Raw genomic sequence first — 15,638 nt, 5'->3', positions numbered from 1 at the left:
AGAGGTACCTTTCATGAATTACTGCTCAGGCTGTATGGCACTTAGCGGGACGCTTGGCTCTGGTATGGAATAGTCTTGAGTGGGACTATCAAGGAAAAATACGAACAAAAAATCAGCATGTCCACGGACGAAGGTATTAGCGAAACTTAGAGCGAAATTGCGACCAAGTCGCTGGAAATGGCCCTTGGACCAAGTATACCGTCAAGGCGGTACGAGATAGCGAGTTGACGTAGAACATTTATAAGTTTGCCTACAAGAGACAAAAGTTTAGTTATATGGGGCCAACCCGCTCAGGGTTGTCCAAGTCGGTCATATGGCTGATCGAAATTTTCGACCAAGTACTGAGAAAACAGGGTAAGGTACCGTGTACCTCGAATAACTTCGGCTGTAGATGTCCGAGCGAGGCAAACGGCATAGCGTTGGAAAGGTCTTGAGGTGCTCTAGGCACCCTAAAAGTATGAGAAAGCTATCTGGAAAACTTGTGGAGATATTAGAGAAACATAGGGCCCAAAAGATACCAAGTCGCAGGAAATGGGCCCTCCATGAACACCCTAAAATCCCAATTACGGCTAAGTTGCAGGCCAGCTAGCGAAGTGAAATGTTCTAGGCATAACTAGAACACGTTAAGGCGCAACTTTTTGAATAAGAACTTTTTTCGATATCTGGTCCCCAAAGGGGGGATATGGGCGATCAAAGGATTTTTTCAAGTTTCGGTACTTTTTACGGTATCGCTCATAGCTCCGGCTGTATGCAAGCAAATGACAATCTAAGACATGATTTGGAAAGGTATTGAGCAGTACTAACTTACGTTAGAACACAGCGAAGCGCTATCGGTTCATGGCAAGGCCGATATAAGCAGTCAAAGATGAAAAATGTTGACAAAATGAACAAAAATTACCTTGGTACGCGAATAGCGGCCAGGGATGAAGAGGTACGAAGGTGGTGTAGAAGAATTATAATTAGGGCTTGGTACGCTCTAAAAGTTTGCCGAAGACCGCAAAGCGCTCAGACCCATAGAAAGTGGCCATTTGGGCCGAACAGTGCGTGCAAAGAGGTGAAAATGCAAAAATTGCACTTTGGGGGGCGATTTGCGGGGGGAAGGAGGGGTCGGAGGGCAAAATGTCCCTTGACCAAAAAGTCTTATCTCGTCGAGATCTACAACATTGCCGAAGACCGCAAAGCGCTAGCTCGCAATCGAAAAATCGAGAATTTGAAAATTTTCTAAGTCTTGGGCTCCCTAAGGAAAAGTTTCAAAAATCACGTTTGTCCCCAATTTTGAAGGGGAAGGAGTCGGTTCCGGGGCATGGTGTCTTCGGCAAAAAGTCTTATCTTTTTGCGTACTTTCGACTAGTTCAATAAAAATTTTTGACCCAAAATTTGTTCGGCGGACCCCTAGGTCGAAAAACACGAAAAAAGTCGAAAAAAGTCGAAAATGTCGAAAAATGAGAAAACCTCATATTCGGACTCTACACGAGCCCCAGATATTGAAAAGTGAAATCCGCGGTCGATTTGGAACAAAAAATTGACCTAGGCAAAGTTGTATGGAGGTAGGGACCCCTGAGAAAAAAGTTTGGTCCCGAGGCTCCTTGGACCACCAAGTCCCTAGGTCGGACCAAAATCGGAAAAAATCCGACCAAAGTCGAAAGTGTCGAAAATTTTAAAAAACCCCTTTTGGGGCCCTATGGCCTCCCTAGATAATGAAAAGTGAGGTCCGCGGCCGATCCGGAAGAAAAACTTGACCTAGGCAAACTTGTATGACGGTGGGGACCCAAAAAAATTTCGATGAGTGTAGTTTAGACAGGCCGGAAAATGTATCGGTGGTCCGTATCAAGGGACGTCTTTTAGTTCCATGGGGTGGTGGTCGTCGAACAAAGTCGCCTAGGTCGACCACCAGAAAGACCAGTCGTGTTGTAATGGATGTTTTGACCACTTTACTAGGGAAACCTAGTAGGTCGAAGCAAATTTGGGGTTCGAGATGAGTTGGTGAAAGTTGGTCCAACCTAGGTGTGCTTGGTTTAGGTTGACCATGAAAGTAGAGCATGATGGGAATGACCATAACTTTGGTTCTAGATGTCGGATCGGTACACTTTCGGCAGTTTTGGAAAGGTGAAGGCCTGCTCTAGCTATGTTTCCTACCAAGCTGAGCGCCTACTAGTGACCCGGAGGAGGTATTAAGGGTCAAAGGCAAAAAGGGGTACCCTAAAGTGCGTGTGACCAAGAAAATGGGAAAAACGGTATCGCCTATAGCTCAGGCTGTATGGCTCGGATCGGAAAGCTTGGATATGCGTTGGAAAGGTCTTGACGAGCGCTAGCTATGTGTCCTACCAAGCGAAGCGCTAGGTGTTGAGCAAGTCGGTCATATTAGAGGGCAAAGGTGAAAAATGGTGGTTTAGAGGCGAAAATTCACCTTATGATCGAAAATAGCGGGCGAACGATAAGAGCTACGAACACGGCGTAGAACAATCATAAGTACGTTACCACAAGACCTAACTTTGGCCAATATAGAGCGAGAAGATCGGAGGTACCCATCAGGGTGATATGGCTGGTTCAAAGTTGGACCAAAACGAGACTTGAGAAATGGGTTGAAACACGGTATCGCGAATAACTCAGGCTGTATGGAACGGATCGACAAGCTAAGATCAGTGTTGGAAAGGTCGAACCGAGCGCTAACTATAATCCCAAACAACCGAAGCGCTAAGTGTTGAGCAAAACTGAGTTATTAAGCGACAAAGTGGAAAAATAATACCAAAATTTCCAAAAATCACACAAGACCAAGAATACCGAGCAGGCGGTAAGAGATAGCGGGTTGACGTAGAATACTTATAAGTTTGCCTCTACGAGACCTAAAAGTCGTCCATAGACAGCGAGAAGATCGGACCACTCTGGAAGGGTGATACGAGTGGTCAAAAATTGGCAAAAATGAAACATGGCTAAAATGGATTTGACTTGTGCACCGTATAGCTCCGGCTGTATGGCATGGATTGTTAAGCTAGGATATGTTTTGGAAAGGTAACACCCAGCGCTAGATACGACTAGAAGAAAGCAAAGCGCTAACTAGCATGATTTGGAAGTTATTAAGTGTCAAAGTCGAAAAATGTTACCAAAATTGAAACTCGAGTACATTGGGCCAAAAAGTACAAGTTGTGAAATTTGGACTTACGAGTAAAATACCGAGCAGGCGGTAAGAGATAGAGACTTGGTGTAGAACAATTATATGTTGGGCATGTTATAACCTATATTTGGCCCGAACATAGTGACGAGATCGGTGGTACCCAAAAGGGTGGTACGGGTGTTAGATGGTTTTCCCAGAGCATAAGCTCCACATGATATGGAAAACGGGAAACATCATAACTTCGGCTGTATGGCATGGAATGGAACGAACAAGGTATCGATGGAAAGAGAAAAGGTAGCGCTAACTATAATTCCTACCAAGCAAAGCGCTAGCATGTGACCGTTCAGGTGTTATTGTGAGTCAAAGTCAGAAATTGTTACCACGAGAGGCGAAAATCCAACTAAGTCCATTAATACCGGGCTGGCGGTAAGAGATACGGCTTGGCCGTAGAACATTTATAAGTTGGCAAAGACAAGACCTAAGTTTCGTCCATAGACGACAAGAAGATCGAAGATACCTGAAGGTGAGATATGGGCGTCCCAAAGTGGGCCTTTGAAAAAGTGACAAACTTCCCTTATAACAGCATACACCAAATATCTCTGGCTCTATGGCACCGAATAAGAAGTTGAGCTCAGCGATAGAAAGGTGATAGTCAGCGCTAAATATCATTGGAACAGAGTGAAGCGCTAAAGGGAAAGGATCTTGGTGATATAAGGTGACAAAGTCGAGAAAAGTTGCCTCAAAATCATGAAAAATGTGAGAAAATGGCTAAGTCCCGGGTGCCTTAAGGGCAGGTTGATCGAATGTACCGAGCTGGCGGTACGAGATAGAGACTTGGTGTAGAACAATTATATGTTTGGCATGGCAAGACCTACATTTGGCCAATACAAAGTGAGAAGATCAAAGAAACCCGTAAGGGTGATATTGGTGTCCAAAGGTAAAAAGCACTAAGTCAAGAAGTCAGTATGCGATGAAACACGGACCAAGAGTACCAAGCAATTGGTGCAAGTTAGAGCCTTAATGGTTCAAGATAGAAACTTGGTGTAGAACAATTATAAGTTTGGCATAGCAAGACCTACATTTGGTCAATACATAATGCGAAGATCAAAGATACCCGTAAGGGTGATATTGGTGTCCAAAGGAAAAAAACACTAAGTCTTGGGAAACTTATATGAAGAAAAAGGACCCTGATGGGTCATATGGAATTGATCGAAAAATCGGCTAAGTCCCAAAATGGGGATGTCAGAACTACACTCAAATGTTACCACATCAAGCAAGGCAAACTTATATGAAGGAAAGGACCCTGATGGGTCATATGGTATGGATCGAAAAATCGGCTAAGTCCCAAAATGGGGATGTCAGAACTACACTCATGTGTTACCACACCAAGCAAGGCAAACTTATATGAAGGAAAGGACCCTGATGGGTCATATGGTATTTTACGAAAAATCGGCTAAGTCCCAAAATGGGGATGTCAGAACTACACTCAAATGTTACCACACCAAGCAAGGCAAACTTATATGAAGGAAAGGACCCTGATGGGTCATATGGTATTTTACGAAAAATCGGCTAAGTCCCAAAATGGGGATGTCAGAACTACACTCAAATGTTACCACACCAAGCAAGGCAAACTTATATGAAGGAAAGGACCCTGATGGGTCATATGGTATTTTACGAAAAATCGGCTAAGTCCCAAAATGGGGATGTCAGAACTACACTCAAATGTTACCACACCAAGCAAGGCAAACTTATATGAAGGAAAGGACCCTGATGGGTCATATGGTATGGATCGAAAAATCGGCTAAGTCCCAAAATGGGGATGTCAGAACTACACTCAAATGTTACCACACCAAGCAAGGCAAACTTATATGAAGGCAAGGACCCTGATGGGTCATATGGTATTTTACGAAAAATCGGCTAAGTCCCAAAATGGGGATGTCAGAACTACACTCAAATGTTACCACACCAAGCAAGGCAAACTTATATGAAGCAAAGGACCCTGATGGGTCATATGGTATTGATTGAAAAATCGGCTAAGTCCCAAAATGGGGATGTCAGAACTACACTCAAATGTTACCACACCAAGCAAGGCAAACTTATATGAAGCAAAGGACCCATATGGGTCATATGGTATTTTACGAAAAATCGGCTAAGTCCCAAAATGGGGATGTCAGAACTACACTCAAATGTTACCACACCAAGCAAGGCAAACTTATATGAAGCAAAGGACCCTGATGGGTCATATGGTATTTTACGAAAAATCGGCTAAGTCCCAAAATGGGGATGTCAGAACTACACTCAAATGTTACCACACCAAGCAAGGCAAACTTATATGAAGGCAAGGACCCTGATGGGTCATATGGTATTTTACGAAAAATCGGCTAAGTCCCAAAATGGGGATGTCAGAACTACACTAAAAAGTTACCACACCAAGCAAGGCAAACTTATATGAAGCAAAGGACCCATATGGGTCATATGGTATTTTACGAAAAATCGGCTAAGTCCCAAAATGATGATGTCAGAACTACACTCAAATGTTACCATACCAAGCAAGGCAAACTTATATGAAGCAAAGGACCCTGATGGGTCATATGGTATTTTACGAAAAATCGGCTAAGTCCCAAAATGGGGATGTCAGAACTACACTAAAAAGTTACCACACCAAGCAAGGCAAAGTACCTAGGTGAACCCTAGGAAGAAACACGGACCAAGTCAGATGGCCTAAGTCAATAGAACAAGTGACCTAGGCAAAGTTGTATGGCGCTGAGGACCCTGAAAAATCTGGTTAGTGTAGTTTAGACAGGGTAGGTTTTTGGGTCGGCCGAACTCCCTTATTTTGGGTTTTGGCCTCATCAAGAAGCTACACCTAGGCAAACTGCCTAGGGTGAAAGTGCGAAGACCAATCGAATAGTAAGACAAGTTTTGACCGATCGCCCTAGGCAAGCTTGTATGAAGAAAGGGACCCTAAGGGTCATATGGAAATACATGAAAAATCGGCTAAGTCCCAAAATTTAGATGTCAGAACTACACTAAAAAGTTACCACATCAAGCAAGGCAAACTACCTAGGTGAACCCTAGCAAGAAACACGGACCAAGTCAGATGGCCTAAGTCAAGAGTGCAAGTGACCTAGGCAAAGTTGTATGACGGTGAGGACCCTGAAAAATCTGGTTAGTGTAGTTTAGACAGGGGAGGTTTTTGGGTCGGCTGAACCTCCTTATTTTGGGTTTTGACCTCCTCAAGAAGCTACACCTAGGCAAACTGCCTAGGGTGAAAGTGCGAAGACCAATCGAATAGTAAGACAAGTTTTGACCGATCGCCCTAGGCAAGCTTGTATGAAGAAAGGGACCCTATGGGTCATATGGAAATACATGAAAAATCGGCTAAGTCCCAAAATTGGGATGTCTGAACTACACTAAAAAGTTACCACATCAAGCAAGGCAAAGTACCTAGGTGAACCCTAGCAAGAAACACGGACCAAGTCAGATGGCCTAAGTCAAGAGAACAAGTGACCTAGGCAAAGTTGTATGACGGTGAGGGCCCTGAAAAATCTGGTTAGTGTAGTTTAGACAGGGGAGGTTTTTGGGTCGGCTGAACCTCCTTATTTTGGGTTTTGACCTCCTCAAGAAGCTACACCTAGGCAAACTGCCTAGGGTGAAAGTGCGAAGACCAATCGAATAGTAAGACAAGTTTTGACCGATCGCCCTAGGCAAGCTTGTATGAAGAAAGGGACCCTATGGGTCATATGGAAATACATGAAAAATCGGCTAAGTCCCAAAATTGGGATGTCTGAACTACACTAAAAAGTTACCACAGCAAGCAAGGCAAAGTACCTAGGTGAACCCTAGGAAGAAACACGGACCAAGTCAGATGGCCTAAGTCAAGAGTACAAGTGACCTAGGCAAAGTTGTATGGCGCTGAGGACCCTGAAAAATCGGGTTAGTGTAGTTCAGACAGGGGAGGTTTCTGGGTCGGCTGAACCTCCTTATTTCGGGTTTTGGCCTCCTCAAGAAGACAGACCTAGGCAAACTGCCTAGGGTGAAAGTGCGAAGACCAATCGAATAGTAAGACAAGTTTTGACCGATCGCCCTAGGCAAGCTTGTATGAAGAAAGGGACCCTATGGGTCATATGGAAATACATGAAAAATCGGCTAAGTCCCAAAATTGGGATGTCTGAACTACACTAAAAAGTTACCACATCAAGCAAGGCAAAGTACCTAGGTGAACCCTAGGAAGAAACACGGACCAAGTCAGATGGCCTAAGTCAAGAGTACAAGTGACCTAGGCAAAGTTGTATGGCGCTGAGGACCCTGAAAAATCGGGTTAGTGTAGTTCAGACAGGGGAGGTTTCTGGGTCGGCTGAACCTCCTTATTTCGGGTTTTGGCCTCCTCAAGAAGACAGACCTAGGCAAAGTGCCTAGGGTGAAAGTGCGAAGACCAATCGAATAGTAAGACAAGTTTTGACCGATCGCCCTAGGCAAGCTTGTATGAAGAAAGGGACCCTATGGGTCATATGGAAATATACGAAAAATCGGCTAAGTCCCGAAATTGGGATGTCTGAACTACACTAAAAAGTTACCACATCAAGCAAGGCAAAGTACCTAGGTGAACCCTAGGAAGAAACACGGACCAAGTCAGATGGCCTAAGTCAAGAGTACAAGTGACCTAGGCAAAGTTGTATGGCGCTAAGGACCATGAAAAATCGGGTTAGTGTAGTTAAGACAGGGGAGGTTTCAGGGTCGGCTGGACCTCCTTATTTCGGGTTTTGGCCTCCTCAAGAAGACAGACCTAGGCGAACTGCCTAGGGTGAAAGTGCGAAGACCAATCGAATAGTAAGACAAGTTTTGACCGATCGCCCTAGGCAAGCTTGTATGAAGAAAGGGACCCTATGGGTCATATGGAAATATACGAAAAATCGGCTAAGTCCCAAAATTGGGATGTCAGAACTACACTATAAAGTTACCACATTAGCAAGGCAGACTTGTATGAAGAACGGGACCCTGGTGAAAGTAGCAAATATCCCAAACCGAACATGAATATTATACACACAAGAGTACGAACATAAAGGAACACGGACCAAGCGTACCGAGAGAATCGGTACTATAGAACCCTCGTGGTTCTACACAAAGACTTTATGTTAGGGGTTCAAGCCCCATAGTACTCAAACGGTGACAGTAGCAAATATCCCAAAACGAACGTGAATCTTATTCACAAAAGTACGAACATAAAGGAACACGGACCAAGCGTACCGAGAGAATCGGTACTATAGAGCCCTCGTGGTTCTACACAAAGACTTTATGTTCGGGGTTCACACCCCAAATCGAACGTGGAATTTACTTTCTGATGGTCATGCGGTCGTCCAAAGGGGTCTAGTATCCTGGGATGACAAGCATCACGGGCACAGCTCGTATCAAAACAGTCGAAGAGGCCCGCGAAAGCTTGCTTTCCATGGCTATGCGATGCACAAATTGAGTTTACTCACCGTAGTATAAAACGAACGAACCGAACCTATCCGAGTAGGGATAATGGGCGCAGTAACATACTTCTGTGACCCAGCGAGAGTTGAACGAGGTGACATGAACTGTCAGTGGCTTATATCAGATGGGATACATACATGAGATTGCTTTCAAATCTACACTCGAAAACCTAACCAAGTAAAAGCGAACGTGGGGAGGATTCGAAACTGGTAACGAAATCTTAAGCTGGAAAGAGTCATCACTATGGATACATATTATGCGAAACCAATCAAGTGCTCAGTACTGATCCAAAACCTAAGAGCACTAGTGAACACCTTATTCTCACCCTAGTTCACATCCAAGTGATCGACCACGTGTGTGAAGCAAAGACCAATCGAATTCCTCAATGAACCGAACACTATGAACAAATGGCCAAAAACGTTATAACTATCCAAACATCCTACTATCTAGCGAAAGTCATCACGATGGAACCATACCATGATCTTTAACCTATAGCGCTCACCATATTCCTACCCAGAGTGCAAGTGAACAGATTGCCCACCCGTACCCAGTTCACAACCACGTGATCGACTAACATACCGAGGTTACCACAAGTCAAAGTTATACGTTTACAAGCGCAAGACCAATCGAAAACCCCGAAAGCAATCTCGACCCAAAATGTATTATCCGTGAGTGTAGTCGAGTCTCGTACTCGTCATCTGTAATCGTCGGATAGAATATCCAGTACACGGTTGTCTTTCCAAATGAAATCTACATACAGAACTCGCTCTTGGCAAATGGGTGGCAATGGCGCAATCAGGAGCGAGTTCCCGTCCGGGTGCCAAGTGATTGGCAAATGTCTGGGGGAAAGCAACCATATGTTGATTTGTCTGTTAGTGTACTGGGTGTTTGAGGTATGTAGTATCCACGCTTGGTTGGGTGTGTCAGAGGACCATGGATGCGTTCACAACCCCAATTGGGGTACATCGGGAATGATTTTGTGGAACCGATGTGCCCGGCACACACTAAGTTTTGTTGCAAGTTAATAGTGTGCCATGTCCGGGGGGGTTGTGATTAAACTCTGGTGAATTGCGTACTGTGGTGATTGGGGTATGAAAGCCCCGCAGTTGCAATGATCGGACGCGCCTAGCGTGTCCTTTAGTTGATGGTAGGGAAATGAAGGCCCTTGTCAGCTCACCTAAGTATTCATGGAAGTTTGGCATAAGGTCGCTGTGGTAGGGGTATGAAGGCCCCGTCAGCGCATGCACAATCGGGCGCACGAGCGCTTAGCGGAGTCGAATGCCGCTCAAGTGCCTGTCCGGTGCATCGGGTGTGTGTGATACGAGGGCAATGAGGTTCGCACGGGGGCTCGCCTCCCGTGTGCTACCGGACTTGACAACATATAGAACGTGGTGTTTGCTCCTCCGGGTGCAATGGGACAATGAACATTCGAACGCAAAGTCGGAATTCTGGTTGATCCTACCAGTAATATACGCTCGTCTCAAAGGTTAAGCCATGCATGTCTAAGTACAAACAGATTTAATGTGAAACCGCATAAGGCTCAGTATAACAGCTATAATTTACGAGATCATCAACCTAGTTACTTGGATAACTGTGGAAAATCTAGAGCTAATACATGCAACATGCCAGGACCCTCGCGGGAACTGGTGCACTTATTAGTCAAACCAATCGCGGGTTCTCCGTGTCATTGAGTTGAAGTCTGGATAATGATGCTGATCGTATGGTCTCGCACCGACGACAGATCTCGCAAATATCTGCCCTATCAACTATGGATGGTAGTATAGAGGACTACCATGGTTGCAACGGGTAACGGGGAATCAGGGTTCGATTCCGGAGAGGGAGCCTGAGAAATGGCTACCACATCCAAGGAAGGCAGCAGGCGCGTAAATTACCCAATCCCGGGACGGGGAGGTAGTGACGAGAAATAACAATATGAAACTCTTTAATGATGTTTCATAATTGGAATGAGTAGAGCATAAATCCTTCTACGAGGATCAAGTGGAGGGCAAGTCTGGTGCCAGCAGCCGCGGTAATTCCAGCTCCACTAGCGTATATTAAAATTGTTGCGGTTAAAACGTTCGAAGTTGATACTTGTCCAACACAGTCCGGCTCCGCCGACCCGGTCAACCCGTGGTCGGTGGGCCAAGTCGGAATCTGGTTGCGACTCAATGGTGTGGTAGGGCACCAAGTCTGTGTCATGGTGTGCCCTTCAACGGGTGCAAGTGTAACATAGAGCTCGACCGCTCACGTTTACCTTGAACAAATTAGAGTGCTTAAAGCAGGGTGCCCAAACGCCCTAGAATAATCTTGCATGGAATAATGGAATACGACCTTGGTCTAATCTTTCATTGGTTTGTACTCAGACCGGAGGTAATGATTAACAGAAGTAGTTGGGGACACTAGTATTACGGCGCGAGAGGTGAAATTCGTAGACCGTCGTAAGACTAACTAAAGCGAAGGCATTTGTCAAGGATGCTTTCTTTAATCAAGAACGAAAGTTAGAGGATCGAAGGCGATTAGATACCGCCCTAGTTCTAACCGTAAACGATGCCAACTAGCAATTGGGAGACGCTACAACCAGGTGCTCTCAGTAGCTTCCGGGAAACCAAAGTCAGGTTCCGGGGGAAGTATGGTTGCAAAGTTGAAACTTAAAGGAATTGACGGAAGGGCACCACAATGAAATGGAGCTTGCGGTTCAATTTGACTCAACACGGGAAAACTTACCAGGTCCGAACTTATGGAGGTGAGACAGATTAATAGCTCTTTCTCAAATTTAAGGGTAGTGGTGCATGGCCGTTCTTAGTTCGTGGATTGATTTGTCTGGTTAATTCCGATAACGAACGTGACTCACATATGCTAACTAGAACGCAGTCAGCGTTAATGCGTCGATGCCGATTGGAACGGGTTAGGACCTTTCGGTGGAGTATGACCTGACACCTTCGCTGTTCGTGTGCGCAAGTGCACTTACGGTACGCTGCTTAGCAGGACAATTTGTGTTTAGCAAAATGAGATCGAGCGATAACAGGTCCGTGATGCCCTTAGATGTTCTGGGCTACACGCGTGCTACAATGTGGGTAGCAGCGTGTCTCCTATTCCGAGAGGAACGGGAAATCACTCAAATACTCACTTAGTAGGGATTATGGATTGCAATGGTCCATATGAACTCGGAACTTCTAGTAAGTGCTGGTCATCAGCCAGCGTTGAATACGTCCCTGCCCTTTGTACACACCGCCCGTCGCTACTACCGATGGATTATTTAGTGAGGTCTTTGGAGATGATCGTTCGCTGGATCCTCGTGAACCGCGTCTGCTTTATCGAAGTTGACCGAACTTGATGATTTAGAGGAAGTAAAAGTCGTAACAAGGTTTCCGTAGGTGAACCTGCGGAAGGATCATTAGTGGCCAAGTGATCCTTCCAGAAGTCCGAACCTGCGGGTTGAGACTTCGGCACAAGTTGCCATATGATAATTGACGAAACACTATAGAAGTCCGAACCTGCGGGTTGAGACTCAGGCACAAGTTGCCATATGAAAGTTGACGAAACACTAACAAGTCCGAACCTGCGGGTTGAGACTTAGGCACACGTTGCCTTATACATGACTTCGAACAAATACACAAGTCCGAACCTGCGGGTTGAGACTTAGGCACAAGTTGCCTTATACATGACTTCGAACAAATACACAAGTCCGAACCTGCGGGTTGAGACTTAGGCACAAGTTGCCATATGAAAGTTGACGAAACACTAACAAGTCCGAACCTGCGGGTTGAGACTTAGGCACACGTTGCCTTATACATGACTTCGAACAAATACACAAGTCCGAACCTGCGGGTTGAGACTTAGGCACAAGTTGCCTTATACATACATTGGCCAAATAAACAGAAGTCCGAACCTGCGGGTTGAGACTTAGGCACAAGTTGCCATATTATATTCGATCAAACACTAAGTAGTCCGAACCTGCGGGTTGAGACTCAAGACCGTAACAAGATGTCACTATACAAGTCCGAACCTAAGGGTTGAGACTTAATGCGATCTAGATACCAAGTTGACATCCAATACCTGTTGAGCAAAACCAAAGATTCCCTGTTCTCGAATGATTACACTATATAACAGGGAATCATGAAGAAATCAAGCAAGCGTGAAACAAAGTCATCACTTGGGCATGCTCGATAGCCAACCACATGACCTTAACCTAAGAGAGCATGCAAACCACATGATACCTATAAACGATTAACCCGCCCTAGTTCAATCGTTCACCAAGTGATGACTTCAGTATGGCTAAGAGAAAAACTTTTAAATGGGAAAAACTCTAAGTCCGAACCTCCGGGTTGAGACTTCCGCGTCGGAGGTGGGCGCACCTCCTATCCGAAAGATGATGAATCAGGGGTGTTCGGTCAGCAATGGTCGGATGCCCCGTCGTAGTCCAACTATGACAATCAAAGTCAAGACCTCCGGGTTGAGACTTTCCGCGAGTACAAGCATAAAGGAACACGGACCAAGCCGTACCGAGAGAATCGGTACTAGAGCCCTCGTGGTTCTACATTGAGAGAGCCCTCGTGGTTCTCATTAGGGGCTTTATGCAAGTCGTACTCAATACTGTGGTGTGAAGTATAAAGTATAGTCTTCGCCTGGTCCACGCTGCTTCGGCGGTCCTGGGTAAGATAGTTCATTCTAGCTTGCCCTATAGTGGAATGAGGACACTTAATGCTTCGTCTTTTAGCGGCGGCTAGACTCCTCCTCACGGGGAACGAGTTGACGCACACAGCGGCGGCTTACGCACTATGGCAATCATGGATGCCTGAAGATTCCGTGAAGTTCTCCCCTGGTCCACGCTGCCTCGGCAGTCCTGGGTAAAATGGAATATTTCCAGCTTGCCCTATAGTGGAAGAGGACTATCCAACAATACAAAGTCAAGACCTCCGGGTTGAGACTTTCCGCGTCGGTGGTGTCGCGCACCGCCTATCCGAAAGATGGTGTAACAGGGGTGTTCGATCAGCAATGGTCGGATGCCCCGTCATAGTCCAACTATGACAACCAAAGTCAAGACCTCCGGGTTGAGACTTTCCGCGTCCGGAGGTACGCGTACCGCCTACCCGAAAGATGGTGTGCTTCTGGGGTATTCGATGAGTCGGATACCCCGTCGTAGTCCAACTATGACAATACAAAGTCAAGACCTCCGGGTTGAGACTTCCGCGTCGGAGGTGCGCGCACCGCCTACCCGAAAGATGATGAATCAGGGGTGTTCGATCAGCAATGGTCGGATGCCCCGTCGTAGTCCAACTATGACAATCAAAGTCAAGACCTCCGGGTTGAGACTTCCGCGTCCGGAGGTACGCGTACCGCCTACCCGAAAGATGGTGAATCAGGGGTGTTCGATCAGCAATGGTCGGATGCCCCGTCGTAGTCCAACTATGACAATCAAAGTCAAGACCTCCGGGTTGAGACTTTCTAAGAGTACAAGCATAAAGGAACACGGACCAAGCCGTACCGAGAGAATCGGTACTAGAGCCCTCGTGGTTCTACATTGAGAGAGCCCTCGTGGTTCTCATTAGGGGCTTTATGCAAGTCGTACTCAATACTGTGGTGTGAAGTATAAAGTATAGAGTCCTCCACTGGTCCACGCTGCTCCGGCGGTCCTGGGTAAGATAGTTCATTCTAGCTTGCCCTATGTGGAAGAGGACTCAATACCCTACCTGTTGAGCTTGAAACAAAGTCATCACTTGGGCATGCTCATATTGCCATACAATATTCCATTATCTACTAATGAGCATGCAGCTATATGATTATAACCTGTAAACGATTACCCCGCCGTAGTTCAGCGCTTCAACCAAGTGATGACTTCAGTATGGCTAGTGTGTGAAGTATAAAGTATAGTCCTCCCCTGGTCCACACTGCTTCGGCGGTCCTGGGTAAGATAGTTAGTTCTAGCTTGCCCTATGTGGAAGAGGACACCATACTTAATACTGTGGTGTAATGAACAAAGTATAGTCCTCCACTGGTCCACGCTGCTTTGCAGTCCTGGGTAAGATAGTTAATTCTAGCTTGCCCTATGTGGAAGAGGGCATACAAGACAAAGTATAGTTCTCCCCTGGTCCACGCTGCTCCGGCGGTCCTGGGTAAGATAGTTAATTCTAGCTTGCCCTATGTGGAAGAGGACATAATACTCTACCTGTTGAGCTTTAAACAAAGTCATCACTTGGGCATGCTCTATAGCCAACCACATGACATTAACCTAAGAGAGCATGCAGCGTATTATCCCAATGCAAAGTAAACGATAGACTCGCCCTAGTTCAGTGCTTCAACCAAGTGATGACTTCAATATGGCTAGTGTGTGAAGTATAAAGTATAGTCCTCCCCTGGTCCACACTGCTTCGGCGGTCCTGGGTAAGATAGTTAGTTCTAGCTTGCCCTATGTGGAAGAGGACACCATACTTAATACTGTGGTGTAATGAACAAAGTATAGTCCTCCACTGGTCCACGCTGCTTCGGCGGTCCTGGGTAAGATAGTTAATTCTAGCTTGCCCTATGTGGAAGAGGGCATACAAGACAAAGTATAGTTCTCCCCTGGTCCACGCTGCTTCGGCGGTCCTGGGTAAGATAGTTAATTCTAGCTTGCCCTATGTGGAAGAGAGCATACATGAACCAAGAACGAAGGTTATGATCGAGGAATGATTCGACAACTAACCGATGGTATGAAATGTGAAGAATTCAAGCAAGCACACAATCAAGTCATCACTTGGGCATGCTCGATAGCCAACCTCATGACATTAACCTAGTAGAGCATGCGAAAACCAATATATATGTAAACGATGCCTCCCTAGTTCAGCGCTTCAACCAAGTGATGACTTCAGAATGGCTAAATCAAATCGGTTCAAACCATACCATCGGTATCCTATTGAAACACACAAGTCGATATCAAACCTCATGATTGTGTAGTCCTCCACTGGTCCACGCCGCTTCGGCCGTCCTGGGTAAAATGGAACATTCCAGCTTGCCCTATGTGGAAGAGGGCACATTACTCAATACTGTGGTGTGAAGTATAAAGTTCAGTTCT

Source organism: Anopheles ziemanni (assembly GCF_943734765.1).
Source record: "Anopheles ziemanni chromosome X unlocalized genomic scaffold, idAnoZiCoDA_A2_x.2 X_unloc_121, whole genome shotgun sequence".
Classification (NCBI taxonomy): Eukaryota; Metazoa; Arthropoda; class Insecta; order Diptera; family Culicidae; genus Anopheles; species Anopheles ziemanni.
The sequence above is the reverse complement of the archived record's forward strand: the minus strand, read 5'-3'. Positions refer to the sequence as shown.